This window comes from Arachis ipaensis, chromosome B7 (genome assembly GCF_059453495.1).
Source record: "Arachis ipaensis isolate K30076 ecotype BB chromosome B7, ASM5945349v1, whole genome shotgun sequence".
NCBI classification, from domain to species: Eukaryota; Viridiplantae; Streptophyta; class Magnoliopsida; order Fabales; family Fabaceae; genus Arachis; species Arachis ipaensis.
Window position 1 is genome coordinate 114,483,657 of NC_142442.1, and position 25,277 is coordinate 114,508,933.

The 25,277-nt window shown below is 37.9% G+C and overlaps 1 non-coding gene across 1 annotated transcript; it reads right to left on the reverse strand.

Moving 5' to 3' along the window:
- Positions 1-21,677: 21,677 nt before the first annotated feature.
- LOC148553796 (small nucleolar RNA R71) lies at positions 21,678-21,785 on the reverse strand. The gene has a single exon (XR_015893674.1). It is a non-coding gene; the product is annotated as a small nucleolar RNA R71 (small nucleolar RNA).
- Between the last annotated feature and the right edge of the window lie 3,492 nt (positions 21,786-25,277).

A 25,277-nucleotide genomic window follows, 5' to 3' on the forward strand; every position in this document is an offset into this window, starting at 1 on the left:
TTGCATCTTCATAGCTAATAATTGAGTACTTCATTGCAATTCCTTGTGAGACGACCCGAGGTCTGAATACTTCGGTTAATTTTCATTGGGGTTTGTACTTGTGACAACCAAAACTTTTAAAATTTGATGTGAGAGTTATTTGGTGGTTTGAAACTATGCTTACAATGAAGAAATTCCTTTTCTATTAAGAGAAATTTCTAGACCGACAATAATTCTTCGTGTCAAATTTTTGGCGCCGTTGCCGGAGAATTGCAATGGTACTAAGTTATTGGCTATTGTGAATATGTGAATATGTCAAGAATGGAACAATCAAAGATGGGAGGAGCCTCAAGGGATTGATCAACCCTCTTGGCAACAACAACCTCCGGTTTCTTATAGGTATAATTCCATTCCTAATGCATATCAATCTAATGGATGTGGTGATCCCCATTGTGGTTGTCAACAACCACCACCATATGCCTATGAACCACCTCTTCAACATAATTTTGAACCACCTTACTCACAAGCCCCCTACCACCAAACACCTCATTATGACCCTAATCCTTATCCACCATACCAAACCACCTTATGAGCCATATGAACCATACATGGAACCACTACAATTCCATCACAACTACTCCCAAGAACCACCTCCATATACACCATCTCCATACCCTTACCAAGAAGAACCACCTTCCAATTGTGAGCCCTTTCTCCCAAACAATGAACCCTCTCTTACACCACCTCCAATGGATGAGTCTCTCCATGCTTTCAAGCTAGCACAAAAAAGAGATATTAGCTCTTACCTCCAAGGGCAAGAAGAGTGATGAGAGGACTTTTGTGTGGTTTAGAATTCACAAATGAATTCTCGTTGCAAGTATAGTTTCTAAACCAACAATAGTCCTTTCATACAAAAATTTAGTTGTCACAAGTAACAAACCCCTAAATTTATAGACCGAAGTATTCAAACCTCGGGTCGTTCTCCCTAGGAATTGCAAACAAATGTTCTTTTTATTGGCTATGAAGTATATTTGGGGTTTTTGAGTTAAGGAACAAGGAATGTAAATTGTAAAAGAAATAAACTAACAACTAAGAAAGCTCTTGGCAAGATATGAGAACTAGAAGTCCTATCCTAGTTATCCTCCTCAATTGTGACCACAGTTGTCCATTGCTACCACTTAGTTAACCTCTAATCATGGAGGAAAGTCAAGTGGATGAATCAACTTGATTCCACAAGTCCTAGCCAACTCCCAAGGGAAAGACTAGCTTTAGTGGTATCCAAATCAATTAGCAACTTCTAATTATCAATCTACAAAAGAATTAGATAACTCAAGCGTCACTAATTACTCTATCAAAGCCAAGAGGAGAAAAATCTATACTAAAATCCAACCAAGCATTTCATCAAACACTTGGAAGGCATAAAAGGAAAGCAAAGTAAATTGATAACAACAATGAAATCTAACAACTACTTATTGCAAGGAATTAATAACAACAATCAAAAGAAACACAATTATTATGAATTGCCTTAAATTGAATTGGAAGAAAATAGAAGGAACAAGAGTAGATCTACAATAAAGCATGGAAACAACATAAAGGAAATTACAACAAAAGAATAGAGGAATCATAAATGCAACAACAAAGAATTGAGAAGAAGAAGAAGAAGAAAGCATGAATTGAAACCTAGATCTAGATTATTGAACTAAACATAATCATAATCCTAATTCTAGAGAGAAGTTAGAGCTTCTCTCTCTAAAACTAACCTAAACTAAACTAATGTGTGAAAGTATGTAAAGTATGTAAAGTGTTGATTCCCTTCAATCCTTGGTCCTTTAAATGCATTTTGGCGCCAAAATTGGTTGCAACTGGGCCCCACAGCTTCTCAGAAATCGCTGGGCAAGTTTTCTATTTAAAAATCACGTGCGGCCACCGACGCGTACGCGCACAGCGCGCGTGCGCGTCCCTTGCATTTTCGCGATCCACGCGTGCGCGTACAGTGCGCGTGTGCGTGGATGATGTTTCTCAAATCTTTGGCTTTTCATGATTTCCCCACTTTGCATGCTTTCCTCTTCACTCCTTTGATCCATTCCTAGCCTTTTCAACCTGAAATCACTTAACAAACAAATCAAGGCATCTAGTGGAATCAAAGGTGAATCAAATTTAGCTAATTAAGGACTTAGAAAGCATGTTTTCACACTTAAGCACAAGTTGGGAAACAATCATGAAACCATGCTATTTCATTGAATAAATGTGGGTAGAAGGTGATAAAATCTCCTAAATGAAGTACAAGATAAACCCTAAAAATGGGGTTTATCAACCTCCGCACACTTAAACCAAGCATGTCCTCATGCTTAAACCAAGAGAGAGCAAATGGTTTCAACATTTATTCAATGAAATCTAACTAAATGCACCCTACCTATATGCAACTATCTACATGAATGCAATTGCTTGGTCAAAATAAATCAATTTCCAAGAAGCATATATGCACAAGGGCTAAGGACTAGCAAGTCCGATCCATAATTGAATTGAGTTGTTAAATATTTTTACAAACTTGCATGAAAAGAGATGATCATAGGTGAAAACATGTAATTGAGCATCAAACCCTCACCAGATGTGTTTGCACTCTATTCGCTCAAGTGTTTAGGGTTGATTCACTCAATTTTCCCCTAATCATGCTTTCCAAGATTTGTTTTTCTTCTAACAATCAACATATATTTCATGCATGCATACACATATTATGAGGTCTTTTCTTTATGTTGTAATGGGGCTAGGGTCAAGGTAGGATGCATATATGGTTAAGTGAGCTTGAAATTTGAATCTTTGATAAGCTTAAACTTCCCACCTAACCTATGACATCCTATACAATTAAGTTCTAATATAACTACCCATTTTTCACTTCTTCACATGCTCATGCATTCTCTTTTCATTTCACAACACTTATGCATTAATCCTTATTAAGCTTTGCTTTGGGGTATTTTGTCCTCTTTTTATTTCTTTATTTTTTCTTTGTTTCTTTCTTTTTCTATTTTTTTCTTTTCTTTTCTTTTCTTTTTCACACTTTTTTTTTCTTTTATTTTTCTCATTTTTTTCTTTCTATATACAAGATCATCAATGCACAAGGTTTTACATTCATTACACATGAGCATTTACCCAATTCCCAATATTTACAACAAAAATACAAAACTACCCTTTTATTCACCCAATGTCCCAAGATTTTCCACACTTGAATGATACACACACACTAGCCTAAGCTAATCAAAGATCCAAATAAGGACATTTATTGTTTTTCGCTTCAAGGCTTGTAATGTGCTAAATTAAGAACAAAGTAGGTTATTCGTAGGCTCAAATTTGGCTAACAATGGAGAGTAAAAGGTAGGCTATTTGGGTAAGTGAGCTAATGAAATGATGCCCTCAATCATATAAATGCATGAATACACAAAATAATGGACATAAAGAATCAAACAAATCAAAGATCACAATCATAGAAAGAGAATAATGCACACAAGAAGGAAAAATAAGTGGTTATAAGATGTAACCACACCATTAGGCTCAAATCTCACAAGCTTGTGTTCTTAGCTCAAAACCATGTTCCAAAATAAATTTTTTCAAGCAAGTTCAACCAAAAAATTTTTCAAATTAGTAGGGTGCCCTAAAACAATTTTCTTGGAAAAGAAATCATAACCCTAACCAAGTAGTCCTAGCATAAAAAGAGGTGATAAAATATATAAAAAATTTAACTAACATGCAACCTTTCATGCAATGCAACATCTAGCTAACTTTGGTGTTGAGAAAGAAATTGTTACCCGCAGAGATCGGTCGGACGACCTCCCCACACTTGAAGAGTGCACCGTCCTCGGTGCATGCAAAGAAGAGCAAGGTGGACGGGTTGCTACAATTGATGAGCTCCTTCAAAAGGTTGTGCGAATGACTTGTTCGGTGCCCCATCTCGAAGCTTTTTCTTTTCCTCCTTTCTTGGTGGCCAACCTAAAGGGAGAGAAAAAGAAAGAAAATTAAGCCTATAACAAAGATATCAAAGCAAAGAGAACATAGGCGGGGGCTAATGCCAAATAAGGGTAAGGTTCTCACTACATGGTAGCTACAACATGTGAGTGAGAAAACAATATTAGGTCATATCAATGCACAAAGACACAAGAGTCATACAAGATTAAGTATTGATTTAAAAGTTTCATCACCCAACAATATCAAACAAGTCAAGAGGCACCAAAATAATGCAAGAAATTCTCAACGATTGAATAGGAAAATTCAACACCATTATTAAAATAAGAAACTTAACAAAAAGAAAATTACAACAAGCTATAAAATCAAAATTAAAATGTAATTAATGAAAGTAAGCAAATGCAATAAAGGAAAATGGAAGAAAAGAGAAATTTTTATTTTGGTATTTTATTTATTTATTTATTTATTTATTAAATTTTTTTTGTGAGAGTGACGCGTACGCGCGAGTGGTTTTGTGCCAAAGGCACAATGCGCGCGCGGCGTTCGCACAACTCTCGGGTGTTTGGCTTGGGGGTGGAATTTCTCAATCCACGCGTATGCGTACATGGCGCGTGCGCGCGGATAGGCGAAAATTCTTAATGCACGCGTACGCGGGCAGTGCGCGTACGCGCGGATGGCGCTTTTTTTTTTTTGAAAATTTTTCTATGTTTTTGCACTAATCCAAGCATTCCAAACCTCCAAACAACTACCAAAACACCATAAAATCTTATTTAACATACTAAACTACCAAACAAACTCAACAAATCAATCAAAACATGAAATTAAACTATTTACCAATATGTACAAAAAGAGAAAATGAAAAGATATTACCATGGTGGGGTGTCTCCCACCTAGCATTTTTGTTTATTGTCCTTAAGTTGGACTTATGGGGAGCTCCTCTCAAGGTGGCTTGTGCTTGAAACTATCCTTGAACATCCACCAATGCTTGAATCTCCAATAAGCTCCATTCTTCAATTTTAATATCTTCAAGCTTTGATGGAGTTCTTCACAAACCATGAGCTCCCAAATTTGATTTTCCTTATGCGATCCGGGATCCCACACTTTGTTTTGACATCCGTCCTTAAATTGGTCATTATTATTCCATCCGGGTGGCATGGCCTTGGAATTCTCAAAGAAGCTTCCAAACAACTTCCTAGACCCATGCAATTTGGTTCCACAACAACCATTGCTCTTGAATTTTGAGCTTGCAACCGTTATGAGCTTAGACTGATGTTTCCAACCACTACACAACTCTTTCCTACTCTTAACTCCACAAAGAGCTCTAAGTTGACCATCATTTTCAATCAAACCATATTCACGTGAGAAAGTAAAGCTTAGAGATAAGAGTTTTACCCACTTGAATATTGTGTAGGATGGTGACTTAGGAAGGGGTGGTCCCAATGATCTTGCAAGCTCCACTCCCTTGTGCTCTTCCTTGACTATCTCCACCTCTTTGTAAGCTTCCTCAATCTCAACCTTTTCCCTTTTATCACTTGGCTTGGTGTTGTCTTCAAGAATTTCAATTTCTTGCCCAATGAGAGGTGATTTAATTTTGGATAGGAATTCAATGATTAATGAATCCGTCTCTTGATCAACCTCTTCATATTCTTCAATTTCGATGTACACCAAGTCAACTTTTTCCCCTTGGTAGCTCTCTTCTGATTCACTCTCTTTATCATTGCTCACCAAGAATATGGGAGGTTGTGCACATTCTTCTATAATTTCAACTTCATGTCCAATGGGAGAGAATTCCATTGTAGAGAGAAATTCATCTATGATTAAATCCATCTCTTGATAAGCCTCTTCCAAGTCTCCAACTATGATATGCCTTGGAGGTTGCGCACCCTCATCAACATCAATATCAAGCTTCTTGGAAGAGTGCTCCATGATGCTACATTCCCATGGACTTTCAACATATCCCAAATCTTCAACCACTTCTTCCTTTTCTTCAATAGCCATAGGCTCCTCCAATTGTTCTAACACAAAGTGGCATCCCTCATTTTTCACCGGAGTTTCCAATCTCTCCTTCATGCTATGCTCTTCAATTGATTCTTCACATGTAGCTATGGAAGCACCTTGAGTGTTCAAGCATTGGTAGGCTAAAGTATGCACTACCTTGGTCAAGTTAGTCACAAACTCTAAGGTGTTCCTTTGCATATCCGCTTGTCCTTGAAGTAGAAAGGTGAGAGAGTCATCTATTGGGGCTTGGGGTGGATAAGAGGGTTCATTATTTTGGAGAGAGGGTTCATAGTAGGAAGGTGATTCTTCAAAGTAAGGGTATGGAGATGGTGTGCATTGAGGCGGTTCTTGGTAGTAATCTTGATAGGGTTGTGGTTTAGAATTCACAAATGAATTCTCGTTGCAAGTATAGTTTCTAAACCAACAATAGTCCTTTCATACAAAAATTTGGTTGTCACAAGTAACAAACCCCTAAAATTATAAACCGAAGTATTCAAACCTCGGTCGTTCTCCCTAGGAATTGCAAACAAATGTTCTTGTTATTGGCTATGAAGTATATTTGGGGTTTTTGAGTTAAGGAACAAGGAATGTAAATTGCAAAAGAAATAAACTAACAACTAAGAAAGCTCTTGGCAAGATATGAGAACTAGAAGTCCTATCCTAGTTATCCTCCTCAATTGTGACCACAATTGTCCATTGCTACCACTTAGTTAACCTCTAATCATGGAGAAAAGTCAAGTGGATGAATCAACTTGATTCCACAAGTCCTAGCCAACTCCCAAGGGAAAGACTAGTTTTAGTGGTATCCAAATTAATTAGCAACTTCTAATTATCAATCTACAAAGGAATTAGATAACTCAAGCGTCACTAATTACTCTATCAAAGCCAAGAGGAGAAAAATCTATACTAAAATCCAACCAAGCATTTCATCAAACACTTGGAAGGCATAAAAGGAAAGCAAAGTAAATTGATAACAACAATGAAATCTAACAACTACTTATTGCAAGGAATTAATAAAAACAATCGAAAGAAACACAATTATTATGAATTACCTCAAATTTAATTGGAAGAAAATAGAAGGAACAAGAGTAGATCTACAATAAAGCATGGAAATAACATAAAGAAAATTACAACAAAAGAATAGAGGAATCATAAATGCAACAACAAAGAATTGAGAAGAAGAAGAAGAAGAAGAAAGCATGAATTGAAACCTAGATCTAGATTATTGAACTAAACCTAATCCTAATCCTAATTCTAGAGAGAAGTTAGAGCTTCTCTCTCTAAAACTAACCTAAACTAAACTAATGTGTGAAAGTATGTAAAGTATGTGAAGTGTTGATTCCCTTCAATCATTGGTCCTTTAAATGCATTTTGGCGCCAAAATTGGTTGCAACTGGGCCCCACAGCTTCTCAGAAATCGCTGGGCAAGTTTTCTATTTAAAAATCACGTGCGGCCACCGACGCGTACGTGCACAGCGCGCGTGGGCGTCCCTTGCATTTTCGCGATCCACGCGTGCGCGTACGGTGCGCGTGTGCGTGGATGATGTTTCTCAAATCTTTGGCTTTTCCTGATTTCCCCACTTTTCATGCTTTCCTCTTCACTCCTTTGATCCATTCCTAGCCTTTTCAACATGAAATCACTTAACAAACAAATCAAGGCATCTAGTGGAATCAAAGGTGAATCAAATTTAGCTAATTAAGGACTTAGAAAGCATGTTTTCACACTTAAGCACAAGTTGGGAAACAATCATGAAACCATGCTATTTCATTGAATAAATGTGGGTAGAAGGTGATAAAATCTCTTAAATGAAGTACAAGATAAACCCTAAAAATAGGGTTTATCAAAGAGACACAAAGGGAGTTCAAGAAGATAGAAGTCGTGCTTGCTACCATGACAGAAGCCGTTCGCAACATGGTCTCCTCCTGCCTAAGCCTATGCAATCAAGGCACTCCCATTGTTGAATGTGGAGAAGAAATCAAGGAGAATAATGAGGGAGTGAGTTTGGTGCTTCAAGATGGAGAAGAGGAGTTGAAGCAAAGAGTGCAACAAGAGGAGAGGGTAGAGATGATTGAAAAGGAAGGAGTAGTTGAAGACCGAGGAAATGTTGGAAGTCCATGGGAATGTAGAATTAGAGAGCCCTCTTTCAAGAAGTTTGATATTGATGTTGAGGAGGGTGCGCAACCTCCAAGGCATATCATGGTGGAAGACTTTGAAGAGGTTGATCAAGAGATTGATTCAATCATTGAGGAATTCTTCTCTACAATTGAATTCTCTTCCATTGGACATGAAATTGAGATTAAAGAAGAAGATACACAACCTCCCATGCCCTTGGTAAGCAATGAAAAAGAGATTGAATTGGAAGAGAGCTACCAAGAGGAAGAGGTTGAAATTGAAGAAGCTTGAAAAGAGGTGGAGATAGTCAAAGAAGAGCACAAGGGAGTGGAACTTGCAAGATCATTGGGACCTCCCCTTCCTAAGTCACCATCCTACACAACATTCAAGTGGGTAAAATCTTATCCCTAAGCTTTACTTTCTCACTTGAATATGGTTTGATTGAAAATGATGGTCAACTTAGAGCTTTTTGTGGAGTAAAGAGTAGGAGAGAGTTGTGTGGTGGTTGAAAACATCACTCTAAGTTCATGATGGTTGCATGCTCAAAGTTAAATAGCAATGGTTGGTGTAGAACCAAATTGCATGGGTCTAGGAAGTTGTTTGGAGGCTTTATTGAGAATTCAGCTTGTCTACCACCCAAGTGGAACCATGATGATCAATTAGAAGATGAGTGTGAAAACAAGATATGGGATCCCGGATCACAACATAAAGACCAATTTTGGAAGCTCATATCTTGGGAAGAACCTCACCCAAGCTTGGTGAAGGCGGTTGGAAATTCTGACAACCGTTTGAGGAGCAAGCATTCTTGGTGGTTCAAGGATGAATACAAGCATAAACCACCTTGACAAAGAGCCTCCCAAATGTCCAACTTAAGGACTTAAACTAAAAGTGCTAGTGGGAGACACCCACCATGGTAAACTCTTTCCATTCTCTTGTATATATAATCAATGAATGAATTGAGTTGTCATTGTAGGTAGTTTTTCTTATTTTCTATACTCTTACACATTGCTTTGATTGATAGGTTGTTTGTTAAATTCATGTTTTGATTAGAATAGTTGTTGTATTTTGCTTGAAGTGTAAGTTTTGTTTGTTTTGTATTTGAAAATTTTTCAAAAATCAAAAGATTTGTTGTTAAATTTCAATTTTGATTGTTTTAGAATGCTTGTAGGTTAGGAGAGTGCCCTGTTTCTATTTTCTATGTTTAAAAAAAAAGGGGTCACCCCACACTTAAGCGTGGGTGACGCTTATGTGTCGTATGCCATATGGGGACTCTTGGTACAAAAACCGGAGAGTTGTGCGAGAATTATGCTGGTTTTGTGCAAAAAGCATAATCTGGACCCACACGTAAGCGTGGGCGACGCTTACGCGTCACCTGCACTTTTTGCATTCCACGCGTATGTGTGGGCGACGCTTATGCATCGCTTGTCCCTGCTGCACCCCACGCATAAGCATGGGCAACGCTTATGCGTTGCCTCGCGCCCTTTTTTTTTTTCTCCTTTCTCCTTTCTTTCTTCTTCCTTTTTCTTTTCTTTTTCTTTCTTTCTTACCTTTCTTCTTCTCTCTTCTTCCTCTCTTACTTTCTTCTATTTCCTCTATTCAAAAAATAAAAAATTAAAAAAATAAAATAAAAATAAAAGTAAAGATAAAATTATTAAAAAAATTTCTTTTTCTCATCTTTCCTTTTCTTTTATTGCATTTGCTTATTTTTCATTCATTGCATTTTAATTTTTTTTTATAACTTGATTTTATTTTCTTTTCTAAGTTGTTTATTTTAATAATGGTGTTGAATTCTCCTACTCAATTGTTGAGAATTTCTTGGATTATTTTGGTGCTTCTTGACTTGTTTGGTATTGTTGGGTGATGAAATTTTTAGGTCAATGCTTAATCTTTGATGACTCTTGCATCATTTGTGCATTGACATGAACTTTTAATGTCTCTCATGAGCCACTCTTTTCTATTTGTACTTGATGCTCAACATGCTCTCGTGGCATTTAATTGTGCTTTAACTATACTCTTTCATCAAGTAGTAGTTGATATGCCTTAGCTTATATTGTTTTCTCACTTATATGTTGTAGCTACCATATAGTTGAGAACCTTACTCTTATTTAGCATTAGCCCTCGCCTATATTCTATTGCTTTGATATCTTTGTTGTAGGCTTAATTTTCTTTCTTTTTCTTTCCTTTTAGGTTGGCCACCAAGAAGGAAAGGAAAGGAAAAGCTTCAAAATGGGACAACAAACAAGTTCATCCGCACAATCTTTTGAAAGAGCTCATCAATTGTAGCAACTCGTCCACCTTACTCTTCTTTACACGCACCAAGGATGGTGCAATCTTCAAGTGTGGAGAGGTCGTCCGACCGATCTCCATGGGTAACAATTTTCTTTTTCAACACCAATTCTTAATTTTCTTTGTAGTTAGTTGTTGCATTGCATGTTAGGGTGCATGTTAGTTAGAATTTGTACATATTTTTACCACTTCCTATTTATGTTAGGACTACTCAGTTAGGATGATGATTTCTCTTTCAAGAAAAATTATTTTAGGGCACCCTACCAATTTGAAAAAAAAATTTGTTGAACTTGCTTGAAGAATTTATTTTGGAACTTGGTTTTTGAGCTAAGAACATAAACATGTGAGTTTTGAGCCCAATTGCATGATTACATCTTATAACCACTTATTTTCATTCTTGTGTGTATTATTCTCTTTCTATGATTGTAATCATTGATTTGTTTGATTCTTTATGTCCATTATTCCATGTATACCTGCATTTATATGATTGAGGCCATCATTTCATTTAGCTCACTTACCCGAATAGCCTACCTTTCATCAACCATTGTTAGCCAATTTTGAGTCTATTTAATCCTTTTTATTAATTTTAGCACATCACTACTCCTAAGTGAAAAACAATAAATGTCCCTTAATTTGGATCTTTGATCAGCTTAGGCTAGTGAGGGTGTGTATCATTTGGGTATGGGAAACTTGGGACATTGGTTGAGGTAAAAGAGTGTTTTTGTATTTTTATTGAAAATCATGGGATTGGGTCAATACTCATGCATTAAATATGTAAAACCATATGCATTGATATGTTTGTATATACTTTGAAGGAAAAAAATGTAGAAAAAAAAAAATATATATATATATATATAAAGAAAAAAAACAAGAAAAATATATAGAAAAAGAAAGGTAATAAAAAGGGGACAAAAATGCCCCAAAGAAAAATAATAATAAGCAATGCATATGGAATGTGAATTAAAGAGAATGCATGAGTATGTGAAAAAGTGGAAAGCATGGGTAGCTAGGTATTGTATTAGAATTGTATAGGTTGTTATACGTGTTTGGTGAGAGCTTAGGCTAATCAAAGATGCAAATTTCAAGCTCACTTGACCATATGCATCCCTACCTTTACCCTAGCCCCATTACAACCTAAGAATAAGTCCTCATGATGAATGTATGCATGCATTGAATAATTGTTGATTGTTAGATGAAAAAAAAATCTTGGAAAGCATGATTAGAAGAGAATTGAGTGATCGACCCTATACACTTGAGCGACTAGAGCGGATACACTTTCGGTGAGGGTTCGATGCTCAATTCCTTATTCTCGGCTTTCATGAGCTTTCTTATTGCAAGTCTCTTTGAGCTTCAATTTTTATATTTGAATTGGTAGGGTTCATGAATCGTCATATGATCTTAGCCCTACTTGTTTATATATGTTCTTGGAAATTGATTTACTTTTAAGCAAGTAGGTAGAATCATCTTGCATTTAGTTGCATGCATTTAGATAGGTTGCATATAGTTTATTTGCATTGAATAAATGTTCATATCCCTTTTCTTATCTTTCTTGGTTTAGCATGAGGACATGCTTGGTTTAAGTGTGGGGAGGTTTGATAAATTCCAATTTTGTGGTTTATCTTGTGTTGATTTTAGGAGATTTTATCTTCTTTTCTCACATTTATCCAATGAAATAGCATAGTTTTGTGAATTTCTCCTAATTTGTGCTTAAGAGTAAAAACATACTTTTGGGCCCTAAAATGGATAATTTTAATTCAATTTAATTTCATTCGATGCCTTGATACGTTTGTTGAGTGATTTCAAGCTCATAAGGCAAAGATTGGGTTGAAGGAATGAAGAGAAAGCATGCAAAAATGAATTCATGAAGAAATAAGGATTTGCTGAACTGAAGGCCACGCGCACACGTCACCCACGTGTACGCGTGAGATGGAAATTCGCAAGCGACGCGCATGCGTCACCCCACGCGCACGCGTGACCAGGAAAAGTGCCAGTGACGCGTATGCGTGACCCATATGTACGCGTGACAAGCAGCACGTGACTCACTTAAAGAAGAGAGAATGAAGAGAGACTCATTTCTGATCATTTTGAACCCAAGGATGGAAAGGGAATGAAGAGAGACTCATAGTGTAGTTTTCATCATGTTGTAGGTAGAATTCTAGAGAGAGAAGCTCTCCCTTCTCTCTAGAATTTAGGGTAGATTAGGTTTAATTTTCTCAAATCCAACTTGTAATTCTTGTTTTGATTTAGTTTTCCTTCTTAATTCCTTGTTGTTACATATCTATTCTTCTAGTTTTACTTGTCATTTCCTTTATTTTGTTGTTCTTATGTTCATGCACTTTTGTTGGATTTCTATTTTATTTTAATGCAATTTTATGTTTTCATGTTCTTTTATGTTTGCCTTAGTTCCTATTGTTGATTTCTTGCTTTGATTAGTTATGGCTTTCTTTAATTTTTGCATTTGGTGTGATGTTTACTTTTCTTGCACTATAGGTATTTGATAGAATGTTTCCACTAGTTTTTGTGTAGTTTGCTTTACTCTTGGCCTAGGTTAAGGGAATTGAGTGACCTTGAGTCATTGGGTCTCATTGAATTGGTGATTTGAGAACCCTATGTGGTCAATTTGATAACCATTGACTCTAGCCTACTACTAAGTTAATTAGTAGCTAGGTTGAGACTTATGGATTGATGTTGATCAAGCCTATTTGACATACTTAATGCTTAGAGGTAGATATTGTACTTACTTCAAGCATAGGAGTAGACTTAATAGGTTGGTACCTCATAATTATCAATGTATGGTTTGTTGACAAGGATGATGATCTCAATTACCTATGTCTAGCCAAGAGTCCTTTCCTTTCTTTTATTAGTTTTTGTCATTTACTTTCTTGCTATTTACTTTTCTTGCTAACTATCAAATCAAACCCCTTGCATCTTCATACCCAATAATTGAGCACTTCATTGCAATTCCTTGTGAGACAACCCGAGGTTTGAATACTTCGGTTAATTTTTATTGGGGTTTGTACTTGTGACAACCAAAACTTTTAAAATTTGATGTGAGAGTTATTTGTTAGTTTGGAACTATGCTTACAAAGAAGAAATTCCTTTTCTATTAAGAGAAATTTCTAGACCGATAATAATTCTTCGTGTCAAAGCCATGTTCAAGGTGGGGAGAAAAGAAAACATAACCGAACACCATAATCAATCCACCAGGAGAAGGTGGTAGGGCACTAATCCCCTGATCTTGTGCCTCCTGGAGATGCGCAGTCGAGAGACAGTATCCGGGTTAGCTACCAGGTGTGTCAGGTTCTGACAGTTAACCGACGCGTGAGCTCATGGCCAGTAGGAAAGGCATACATCATGTGCATATTATTTGTTTTGTTTGCTATGCATTAATTAGGAATGCCTAATTGATTATATTATGTGAATTGTTATATTTACTACTTGCACTATTTGTCTCCTACCTGTGCTTGCAATTGTCTCTTTGTTTGTCTTTGCAAACTCACCGGTGATGGAGGAACGGAGGAAAGTTGGAAGGACTTAGTGTTAATGTTAAGTTTAAACTAGGCTTAGATATCCTTAGAAGACCACCTTTTTATGGTTTCTGTTTAGTTATTTAAGCTTTGTAATCTGGGTGTCGGCGTTCTAGGATTGCCTCTGACATTCCCAGGACCTTATATCTTATGTGCGTGGCACCTTTACCATGCTGAGAACCTTCAATTCTCACCCCATGCTCTGTTGTTATTTTTCAGATGCAGGTCAAGCAGCACCTCGCTAGGCGTCTGGAGTTCTGCTGCGAAGTGGTTCATTTTGAGGCCCTACTTTTGTTATATATATATATATATATATGTGTATGTATGTATGTATGTATTAGACTCTCCTTATATGTATATGAACACTTTATCTTTGGTACCTCTTAAATATTCTCTGGCCAGCCTCAACTCTGCAAGCTGAGTTAGGAGCTTGCTATATCATTTTCTTATCTCTCTACTTCTACTTTTTATTTAGTTATGCTTTTAAACCTTAAATTTCTTCGCACGCAAGTAATCCTATTTTCTGAGTGTTGCGTTTTTTATTTTACAATTTTCGCTTTATCTGTTTGGTGCACGAAATTGTAAATCACACTTTTTACAATTCGTACCACTAACCAGCAAGTGCACTGGGTCGTCCAAGTAATACCTTACGTGAGTAAGGGTCGAATCCCACGGAGATTGTCGGCTTGAAGCAAGCTATGGTTATCTTGTAACTCTTAGTCATGATATCAATTATGATTATCAGTTTAAATTGTGAAAAAATAAAAGAGCATGAAATAAATACTTGTTATGCAGTAATGGAGAATATGTTGGAGTTTTGGAGATGCTTTGTCCTCTGAATCTCTGCTTTCCTACTGTCATCTTCTTCACGCACGCAAGGCTCCTTCCATGGCAAGCTGTATGTTGGTGGATCACCAAGTAATATCTCTGCTTTTTGCTTCTGAACAGTTTTGGCATCTCAATTTATCCTTTGAAGTTTAGAATGATTGGCATCTATAGGAACTTAGAATTCGGATAGTGTTATTGATTCTTCTAGTTTAGTATGTTGATTCTTGAACACAGCTGCTTTCTGAGTCTTGGCCGTGGCCCTAAGCACTTTGTTTTCCAGTATTACCACCGGATACATAAATGCCACAGACACATAACTGGGTGAACCTTTTTAGATTGTGACTCAGCTTTACTAAAGTCCCCAATTAGAGGTGTCCAGAGTTCTTAAGCACACTCTTTTTGCTTTGGATAACGACTTTAACCACTCAGTCTCAAGCTTTTCACTTGGACCTGCATGCCACAAGCACATGGTTAGGGACAGCTTGGTTTAGCCGCTTAGACCAGGATTTTATTCCTTTGGCCCTCCTATCCATTAATGCTCAAAGCCTTGGATCCTTTTTTTCCTTTTCCTTTTGGTTTAAAGGGCTATTGGCTTTTTCTGCTTGCTTTTTCTTTTTCTTTCTATATATAAAATATTTTTTGTACTGCTTTTTCTTGCTTCAAGAATCAATTTTATGATATTTTATATTATCAATAACATTTTTCCTCTTTCGTCATTCTTTCAAGAGCCAACAGATTTAACATTCATAAACTCCACTATCAAAATTATGCACTGTTCAAGCATTCATTCAGAAGGCAAAGAGTATTGCTACCACATATAAATAATTTGAATTTTTCTTATTAAAGACTTGAAAAAAAATTATTGCCTCCTTATTCTGAAAATCTGCTATTTTATTCATGTTTAATAATGATGAGAAAAATAAATTATAGCTTAATTAGAGATAAAATTAAAAATAAAGATACTAATTACTACTACTCATATATAACTTCTAAGGTAGATTTCTAATAAGAACAATTATCACAGAGTTAAGGTTAAGATTAGGACTCAACAACCTTTATTTTGGGAGGTAGATGCCTCTTAACTCTGTGGGGTGCTTGGCCCTTCAAGAGATAGCTTCTGGCGCTTCAGTTCCTTTAGTTCACGCCCTTGCTCTTCTTGTTCCCTAAGCAGTTTGCAGAGCATGCTGTTTTGATTTTGCTGTTCGTCCTTCAGTTGATCCACAGCTTCTTGCAACTTGGTGATAGATGCTTCTAGGCTCCTCCAGTATTCAATTTGAGGGATTTCCGGGAGGAACTCCTATGCTCTCCTCTTGATGGGGTCGTCCTGCACTTGTTGTCCTTCTATTGACTTTTTGGTGATTGGTTGCTCAACTGAGATATACTCATCTACTCCCATCTTTACCCCAGCATCTTTATATAGCAGAGAGATTAAGCTTGGATAAGCCAATTTGGCATCCTTGGAATTCTTGTTTGCAACTGTGTAAAGCTCACAATAAATCAGCTGATGAACTTCCACTTCTTTTTCCAACATAATGCAATGAATCATCACTGCTCTTTTGATGGTGACTTTAGAGCGGTTGCTAGTGGGCAGTATAGAACGCCCAATGAAGTCCAGCCAGCCTCTGGTGACTGGTTTGAGATCTCCTCTCTTGAGTTGGTTTGGGACACCCTTTGTGTTTGTTGTCCATTTGGCTCCAGGGAGGCATATGTCCTCTAGAATTTTGTCCAAGCTCTTATTTGGTCTCATCATTCTCCTATTAAAGGAGTCTGGGTCATCTTGCAGTTGAGGCAGCTTGAAGATCTCTCTTATTTTGTCAGGGTGAAGGTGAACAATCTTCCCTGTGACCAGAGTTCGATAGTCATAGAATGCGGTTCCAGCTATTCTCTGCCTGTCTGTCTTCCACAGATTAGAGTAGAATTCCTGAACCATGTTTCTTCCCACCTTTGTCTCAGGATTAGCTAGGATTTCCCAGCTCCTGCTTCGAATTTGCTCTTGGATCTCCGGATATTCGTCTTCTTCCAGATCAAATTTAACTTCCGGGATCACTGACCTTAGACCCATTATTTTGTAGGAATGGTCTGAATGTTCTTTGGTTAAGAACTTTCCTTGATTCCAAAGTGGTTTTGGAATATTCTCTTTCTTACCTCTTGAGGTGGTTTGTTTTCCCTTAGGAGCCATGATCTTGGTGAGTATTGGCTTAGTGATCATGGATAAACACACCAAACTTAGAGGTTTTCTTGTCCTCAAGCAAAAGAAAGGAAAGGAGAGGGATATAGGGTGAGCCAAGTTCGAATTGTGGAGGAGAGGAGGGAGGCCGAACGAGGATTTAAAGGGAAGGGGGTGGGTTTTCGAAAATTTTTGAAAAAAAGATATGATAGAAAATGTGATTTGAAAAAGATAAGTATGATAGGAAAAAGATGTAATTTAAAATTGAAAAGATATAAAAGATATTTGAAAAAGATAGATTTGTTTTTTAAAAAAAATATTGTGAAGATTTGAAAAAGATATTGATGAGTTGAAAAGTTTTGAAAAAGATGGATTTGTTTTGAAAAAGATTTGAAAAGAAGTTGAAGAAGAATTGAGAAAGATTTAATTAAAGGATTAAAATATTTTTAATATTTTTGGAAAAGAGTTTGAAAAATGAAAGTATGGGAACAAGTTTATGCAAGAAAGTATGGATGAAAATATGAAAATTTGAAAAAAATCAAGTTGGGAGCAAAAACTTCCTCCCCTCCACAATCCTGGCGTTAAACGCCCAACTGCTGCTTGTTTTGGGCGTTTAACGCCCATCTGTAGCCTCTTTTGGGCGTTTAACGCCCAGTTGTTGCTTCTGGCTGGCGTTAAATGCCAGAAATCTTTTGTCACTGGGCATTTTTCTGAACGCCCAGGATGCTGCAAGTTTGGCGTTAAACGCCCAGAATGGTACCCATTCTGGCGTTTAACGCCCAGAAATATATCATTACTGGCGTTAAACGCCCAATAGAAGCTTCTTTTGGGCGTTTGATGAGCGGATAATTTATACGCTTTTTGGCATTGTTTTTAGTATATTTTTAGTATATTTTAATTAGTTTTTATTATGTTTTTATTAGTTTTTAAATAAAAATCACTCTTCTGGACTTTACTATGAGTTTGTGTATTTTTCTGTGATTTCAGATATTTTCTGGCTGAAATTGAGGGACCTGAGCAAAAATCTGATTCAGAGGCTGAAAAAGGACTGCAGATGCTGTTGGATTCTGACCTCCCTGCACTCAAAGTGGATTTTCTGGAGCTACAGAAGCCCAATTGGCGCGCTTTTAATTGCGTTGGAAAGTAGACATCCTGGGCTTTCCATCAATATATAATAGTCCATACTTTGCCCGAGATTTGATAGCCCAAACTGGCGTTCCAAGTCAGCTCAAGAATTCTGGCGTTTAACTCCAAAACTGGCACAAAAGCTGGAGTTTAACTCCAAGAAAAGTCTCTACACATGGAAGCTTCAATGCTCAGCCCAAGCACACACCAAATGGGCCCGGAAGAAGATTTCTGCATTAATTACTCATTTCTGTAACCCTAAGCTACTAGTTCTCTATAGATAGGACCTTTTGCTATTGTATTTAGAGAGGAATCTTTAAGTAGTTCTATGCTACCTTAGATCACGTTTTGGGGCTGGCCTCATGGCCATGCCTAGACCATGTTCTTATGTATTTTCAACGGTGGAGTTTCTACACACCATAGATTAAGGTGTGGAGCTCTGCTGTACCTCAAGTATCAATGCAATTACTATTGTTCTTCTATTCAATTCAGCTTGTTCTTGTTCTAAGATATCACTTGTTCTTCAACTTGATGAATGTGATGATCCGTGACACTCATCATCATTCTCACCTATGAACGTGTGCCTGACAACCACCTCCGTTCTACCATCGATTGAGTGTTTATCTCTTGGATTCCTTAATCAGGATCTTCGTGCTATAAGCTAGAATTGATGGCGGCATTCTTGAGAATCCGGAAAGTCTAAACCTTGTCTGTGGTATTCCGAGTATGATTCAAGGATTGAATGACTGTGACGAGCTTCAAACTCGTGATTGTGGGGCGTTAGTGACAGACGCAAAAGAATCACTGGATTCTATTCCGACATGATCGAGAACCGACAGATGAATAGCCGTGCTGTGACAGAGTGCGTTGAACATTTTCACTGAGAGGACGGGATTGTAGCCACTGACAATGGTGATGCCCAACATACAGCTTGCCATGGAAAGGAGTAAGAAGGATTGGATAAAGACAGTAGGAAAGCAGAGAGACGGAAGGGACAAAGCATCTTCATACGCTTATCTGAAATTCTCACCAATGAATTACATAAGTATCTCTATCTTTATTTTATGTTTTATTTATCTTTTAATCATTCATCCTCCATAACCATTTGAATCCGCCTGACTGATATTTACAAGATGACCATAGCTTGCTTCATACCAACAATCTCCGTGGGATCGACCCTTACTCGCGTAAGGTTTATTACTTGGACGACCCAGTGCACTTGCTGGTTAGTTGTGCGAAGTTGTGATAAAGAGTTGAGATATCAATTGAGCGTACCATGTTGATGGCGCCATTGATGATCACAATTTCGTGCACCAAGTTTTTGGCGCCGTTGCCGGGGAAGGAACGAATGAACGAACAATAATTTTTCATTTGTTTCCGGCAACAACACCAAGTTTTTGGCGCCGTTGCCGGGGATTGTTCGAGTTTGGACAACTGACAGTTCATCTTGTTGCTTAGATTAGGTACTTTTCCTTTTTATTTTTCGAAAAAAATTTTCAAAAATACAAAAAGATTTTCTATTTTGTTCTTCAGAGTTTTTAAGAATGAATTCTAGAGTTTCATGATGATTTGTTAAAGTCTGGCTGGCTGAGAAGCCATGTCTAATCTTTTGGACCGAGGTTTCAACTTATCATCACAAGAGCTTGTTGATTTCTATCAATTTTGCTGTTGTGAGCAATGATCTGCTAAACCTTGGCTGGCCATTGGCCATGTCTAGTGTTTTGGACCGGAGCTTTCATTGAAAGCTTGGCTGGCTAGTAAGCCATGTCTAATTCCTGGACCGGAGTCTTAGACTAGCATTGCAATGATTCCTGGAATTCTTATTAAAAGTTTTAATTCTCTTTATTTTCTTCTCTATATAATTCTCGAAAATCACAAAAAAATTTTTAACACCATAAAAACCAAAAATATTTTATGTTTCTTGTTTGAGTCTAGTATTAATTTTTAAGTTTGGTGTCAATTGCATGTTTCTATTTTTCTTGCATTTTTCGAAAATTACATGCATGTGTCTTCATTTATCTTCAAGTTGTTCTTGATGATTTCCTTGCTCTGATCTTTAAATTCTCTTGTTTAGTGTGTTTTGTTGTTTCTCATATGCATTCTCAATTTGTTAGTGTCTCCTATATGAAAATTTTTAAGTTTGGTGTCCTGCATGCATTGTTTATTTGATCTTAGTTGCATTTTTATTGTTTCTCATCATAAAAAAATTCAAAAATATTTTTCAAAACTATGTCTTTTCAAGTCAATAATATAGAGAATTGAAGATTCAGAACATTCAGTAGAGGAATCAAACAGAAAAAGCTGGGCGTTCAAAACGCCCAGTGAAGAAGGAAAACTAGCGTTTAAACGCCAGCCAGGGTACCTGGCTGGGCGTTTAACGCCCAAAAAGGTAGAGATTTGGGCGTTAAACGCTAGAATGGGCACCATTCTGGGCGTTTAACGCCAGGATGACACTAGAGGGAAGATTTTGTTTTTAATTCACATTTTTTCAAGTTTTCATAATTTTTCAAAATCAAATCTTTTTCAAATCATATCTTTTCAATCATATATTTTCAAAATCAATTTCTTTCCATTTTCAAAAATACTTGCTAACAATTAATGATTTGATTCAAAACTTTCAAGTGTGTTGCCTTTTCTGTTAAGAAAGGTTTAATGTCTGAATCATATCTTTTAAATTTCTTGTTAGCCAAGTCATTAATTTTAAAAATCAAATCTTTTTTTTTAAATTGTTTTTCAATCATATCTTTTCAATCATATCTTTTTAAAACCACACCTTTTCAATCATATCTTCTTAATCACATCTTTTTCAAAATAGTTTTCAATCATATCTTTTTTATTTCTAATTTCAAAAATTTTTTTTTCAAAAATCACTTTATTTCTTTCCCAATCTTAGTTTTCGAAAATCTCAATCAAATTTTCAAATTTCTTTTTAAAATCTTTTAATTAATTTTCGAAAATTCTTCCCCTCTTTTCACATCCTTCTATTTAAGGACTAACACTCCTCCACTATCAATAATTCGAACTCTATCCCTCTTGATAAGTTCGAATTCTTCTCCTTCTACCTCCTCCTTCTATTCTTCTTTTTCTCTGACACCTCAAGGAATCTCTATACTGTGACGTAGAGGATTCCATACTTTTTTGTTCTCTTCTCTTTCATATGAGCAGGAACAAAGACAAAGGCATTCTTGTTGAGGCTGACCCTGAACCTGAAAGGACCTTGAAGCGAAAGCTAAGAGAAGCTAAAGCACAACTCTCTGGAGAGGACCTAACAGAAATCTTCAAACTAGAAGAAGATATGGCAGCCAAAAACAACAACAATGCCAACAATGCAAGGAAGGTGATGGGTGACTTTACTGCACCTACTCCCGACTTTTATGGGAGAAGCATCTCTATCCCTGCCATTGGAGCAAACAACTTTGAGCTTAAGCCTCAATTAGTTTCTTTAATGCAACAGAACTGCAAGTTTCATGGACTTCCATTGGAAGATCCTCATCAGTTTTTAGCTGAATTCTTGCAAATATGTGACACTATCAAGACCAATGGGGTTGACCCTGAGGTCTATAGACTTATGCTATTCCCTTTTGCTGTAAGAGACAGAGCTAGGATATGGTTGGATTCACAACCTAAGGAAAGCCTGAACTCTTGGGAAAAGCTAGTCAATGCCTTCTTGGCAAAGTTCTTTCCACCTCAAAAATTGAGTAAGCTTAGAGTGGAAGTCCAAACCTTCAGACAGAAGGAAGGTGAATCCCTCTATGAAGCTTGGGAAAGATACAAACAATTGATTAGAAAGTGTCCTTCTGACATGCTTTCTGAATGGAGCATCATAGGTATCTTCTATGATGGTCTGTCTGAACTGTCCAAGATGTCATTGGACAGCTCTGCTGGAGGATCTCTTCATCTGAAGAAGACACCTGCAGAAGCTCAAGAACTCATTGAAATGGTTGCAAATAACCAATTCATGTACACTTCTGAGAGAAATCCTGTGAATAATGGGACAAGCCAGAAGAAAGGAGTTCTTGAGATTGATACTCTGAATGCCATATTGGCTCAAAACAAAATATTGACTCAGCAAGTCAATATGATTTCTCAAAGTATATCTGGAATGCAAGCTGCAGCAGGCAGTACTAAGGACGCTTCATCTGAAGAAGAAGCCTATGATCCTGAGAACCCATCAATGGAAGAGGTGAATTACATGGGTGAACCCTATGGAAACACCTACAATCCTTCATGGAGAAACCATCCAAATCTCTCATGGAAGGACCAACAGAGACCTCAACAAGGCTTCAACAACAACAATGGTGGAAGAAACATGTTTAGCAATGGAAAGCCTTTTCCATCATCTCTTAAGCAGCAGACAGAGAACTCTAAGCAGAACCACTCTGACTTAGCAACCATGGTCTCTGATCTAATTAAAACCACTCAGAGTTTCATGACTGAAACAAGGTCCTCCATTAGAAACTTGGAGGCACAAGTGGGTCAGCTGAGTAAGAAAGTTACTGAACTCCCTCCTAGTACTCTTCCAAGCAATACAGAAGAAAATCCAAAAGGAGAGTGCAAAGCCATCAACATGGCCAAAATTGGAGAGGAGGAAGAGGCAGTGATCACCACTGAGGAAGACCTCAATGGACGTCCACTGGCCTCCAATGAGTTCCCTAATGAGGAGCCATGGGAATATGAGGCTCACACTGAGACCATAGAGATTCCATTGGATTTACTTCTGTCATTCATGAGCTCTGATAAGTATTCTTCCTCTGAAGAGGATGAAGATGTCACTGAAGAGCAAGTTGCTAAGTACCTTGGAGCAATCATGAAGCTAAATGACAAGTTATTTGGTAATGAGACTTGGGAGGATGAACCCCCTTTACTCACCAAAGAACTGGATGACTTGACTAGGCAGAGATTACCTCAAAAGAGACAGGATCTGGGGAAGTTCTCAATACCTTGTACCATAGACACCATGACCTTTGAGAAGGCTCTGTGTGACCTAGGGTCAAGTGTAAACCTCATGCCTCTCTCTGTAATGGAGAAGCTAGGGATCCTTGAGGTACAAGCTGCAAGAATCTCACTAGAGATGGCAGATAATTCAAGAAAACAAGCTTATGGACTTGTAGAGGATGTCTTGGTAAAGGTTGGAGACCACTACATCCCTGCTGATTTCATAGTCCTAGAGACTGGGAAGTGCATGGATGAATCCATCATCCTTGGCAGACCCTTCCTAGCCACAGCAAAGGCTGTGATTGATGTTGACAGAGGAGAATTGATCATTCAAGTGAATGAAGAATCCCTTGTGTTTAAGGCTCAAGGATATCCCTCTGTAACCATGGAGAGGAAGCATGAAGAGCTTCTCTTAAAACAGAGTCAAACAGAGCCCCCACAGTCAAACTCTAAGTTTGGTGTTGGGAGGCCACAACCAAACTCTAAGTTTGGTGTTGAACCCCCATATTCAAACTCTAAGTTTGGTGTTGGGAGGTTCCAACATTGCTCTGAACATCTGTGAGGCTCTATGAGAGCCCACTGTCAAGCTACTGACATTAAAGAAGCACTTGTTGGGAGGCAACCCAATGTTATATCTATCTATTTTCCATTGTTATTTTATGTTTTTTGTAGGTTGATGATCATGTGAAGTCACAAAAACAATTGAAAAAGCAAAAATAGAATGAAAAACAGAGAAAAAAATAGCACACCCTGGAGGAAAAGCTTGCTGGCGTATAAACGCCAGTAAGGGCAGCAAATGGGCGTTTAACGCCCAGTCTGGCACCATTTTGGGCGTTTAACGCCAGAAAGGGGCACCAGACTGGCGTTTAACGCCAGGAATGGGCAAGGAGCTGGCGTTAAACGCCAGAAAGGGGCACCAGACCGGAGTTTAACGCCAGAATTGGCAGAAAGGGCGTTTTTGCACGCCACTCGGTGTAGGGATGAGCTATCCTTGACACCTCAGGATCTGTGGACCCACAGGATCCCCACCTACCCAACCACTCTCTCTCTTCTTCACCCATTCACCAATCACCTCAATACCTCTTTCCCAAAAACCCTCACCTATCAAATCCCACCATTCTCTTCACCACTCACATCCATCCTTCATAAAACCCCACCTACCTCACCATTCAAATTCAAAATAATTTCCCACCCAAACCCACCCTCTATAGCCGAACCATACACACCCCTCTCACTCCTATATAAACCCATCTTCACCCCTTCATTTTCACACAACATAAACACTACTTCTCCCCCTTGACCGAAACACAAAGCCCACTCCATCTCCTCTATTTCTTCTTCTTCTACTCTCTTCTTTCTTCTTTTGCTCGAGGACGAGCAAACCTTCTAAGTTTGGTGTGGTAAAAGCATTGCTTTTTATTTTTCCATAACCATTTATGGCACCTAAGGCCGGAGAAACCTCTAGAAAGAGGAAAGGAAAGGCAAAAGCTTCCACCTCCGAGTCATGGGAGATGGAGAGATTCATCTCAAGGGTGCATCAAGACCACTTCTATGAAGTTGAGGCCATGAAGAAGGTGATCCCCGAGGTCCCCTTCAAACTCAAAAAGAGTGAATATCCGGAAATCCGACATGAGATCCGAAGAAGAGGTTGGGAAGTTCTTACCAACCCCATTCAACAAGTCGGGATCCTAATGGTTCAAGAGTTCTATGCCAATGCATAGATCACCAAGAACCATGATCAAAGTGTGAACCCGGACCCAAAGAATTGGCTTACAATGGTTCGGGGGAAACGCTTAGACTTTAGTCCGGAAAATGTAAGGTTGGCATTCAACTTGCCCATGATGCAAGAAGATGAACACCCCTACACTAGAAGGGTCAACTTTGATCAAAGGTTGGACCAAGTCCTCATAGACATTTGTGAAGAGGGCGCTCAATGGAAGAGAGATTCAAGAGGAAAGCCGGTTCATTTAAGAAGGCATGACCTCAAGCCCGTGGCTAGGGGATGGTTGGAGTTTATCCAACGTTCAATCATTCCCACTAGCAACCAGTCCGAAGCTACTATAGACCGGGCCATCATGATTCATAGCATCATGATTGGAGAGGAAGTAGAAGTTCATGAGGTTATATCCCAAGAACTCTATAAGGTGGCGGACAAGTCCTCTACCTCGGCAAGGTTAGCCTTCCCTCATCTCATTTGTCACCTCTGTAATTCAGTTGGAATTAACATAGAGAGAGACATCCTCATTGATGAGGACAAGCCCATCACTAAGAAAAGGATGGAGCAAACAAGAGATCCCACTCATGGACATGAGCATGAGGAAATTCCTCATCATGAAATCCCCGAGATGCCTCAAAGGATGCACTC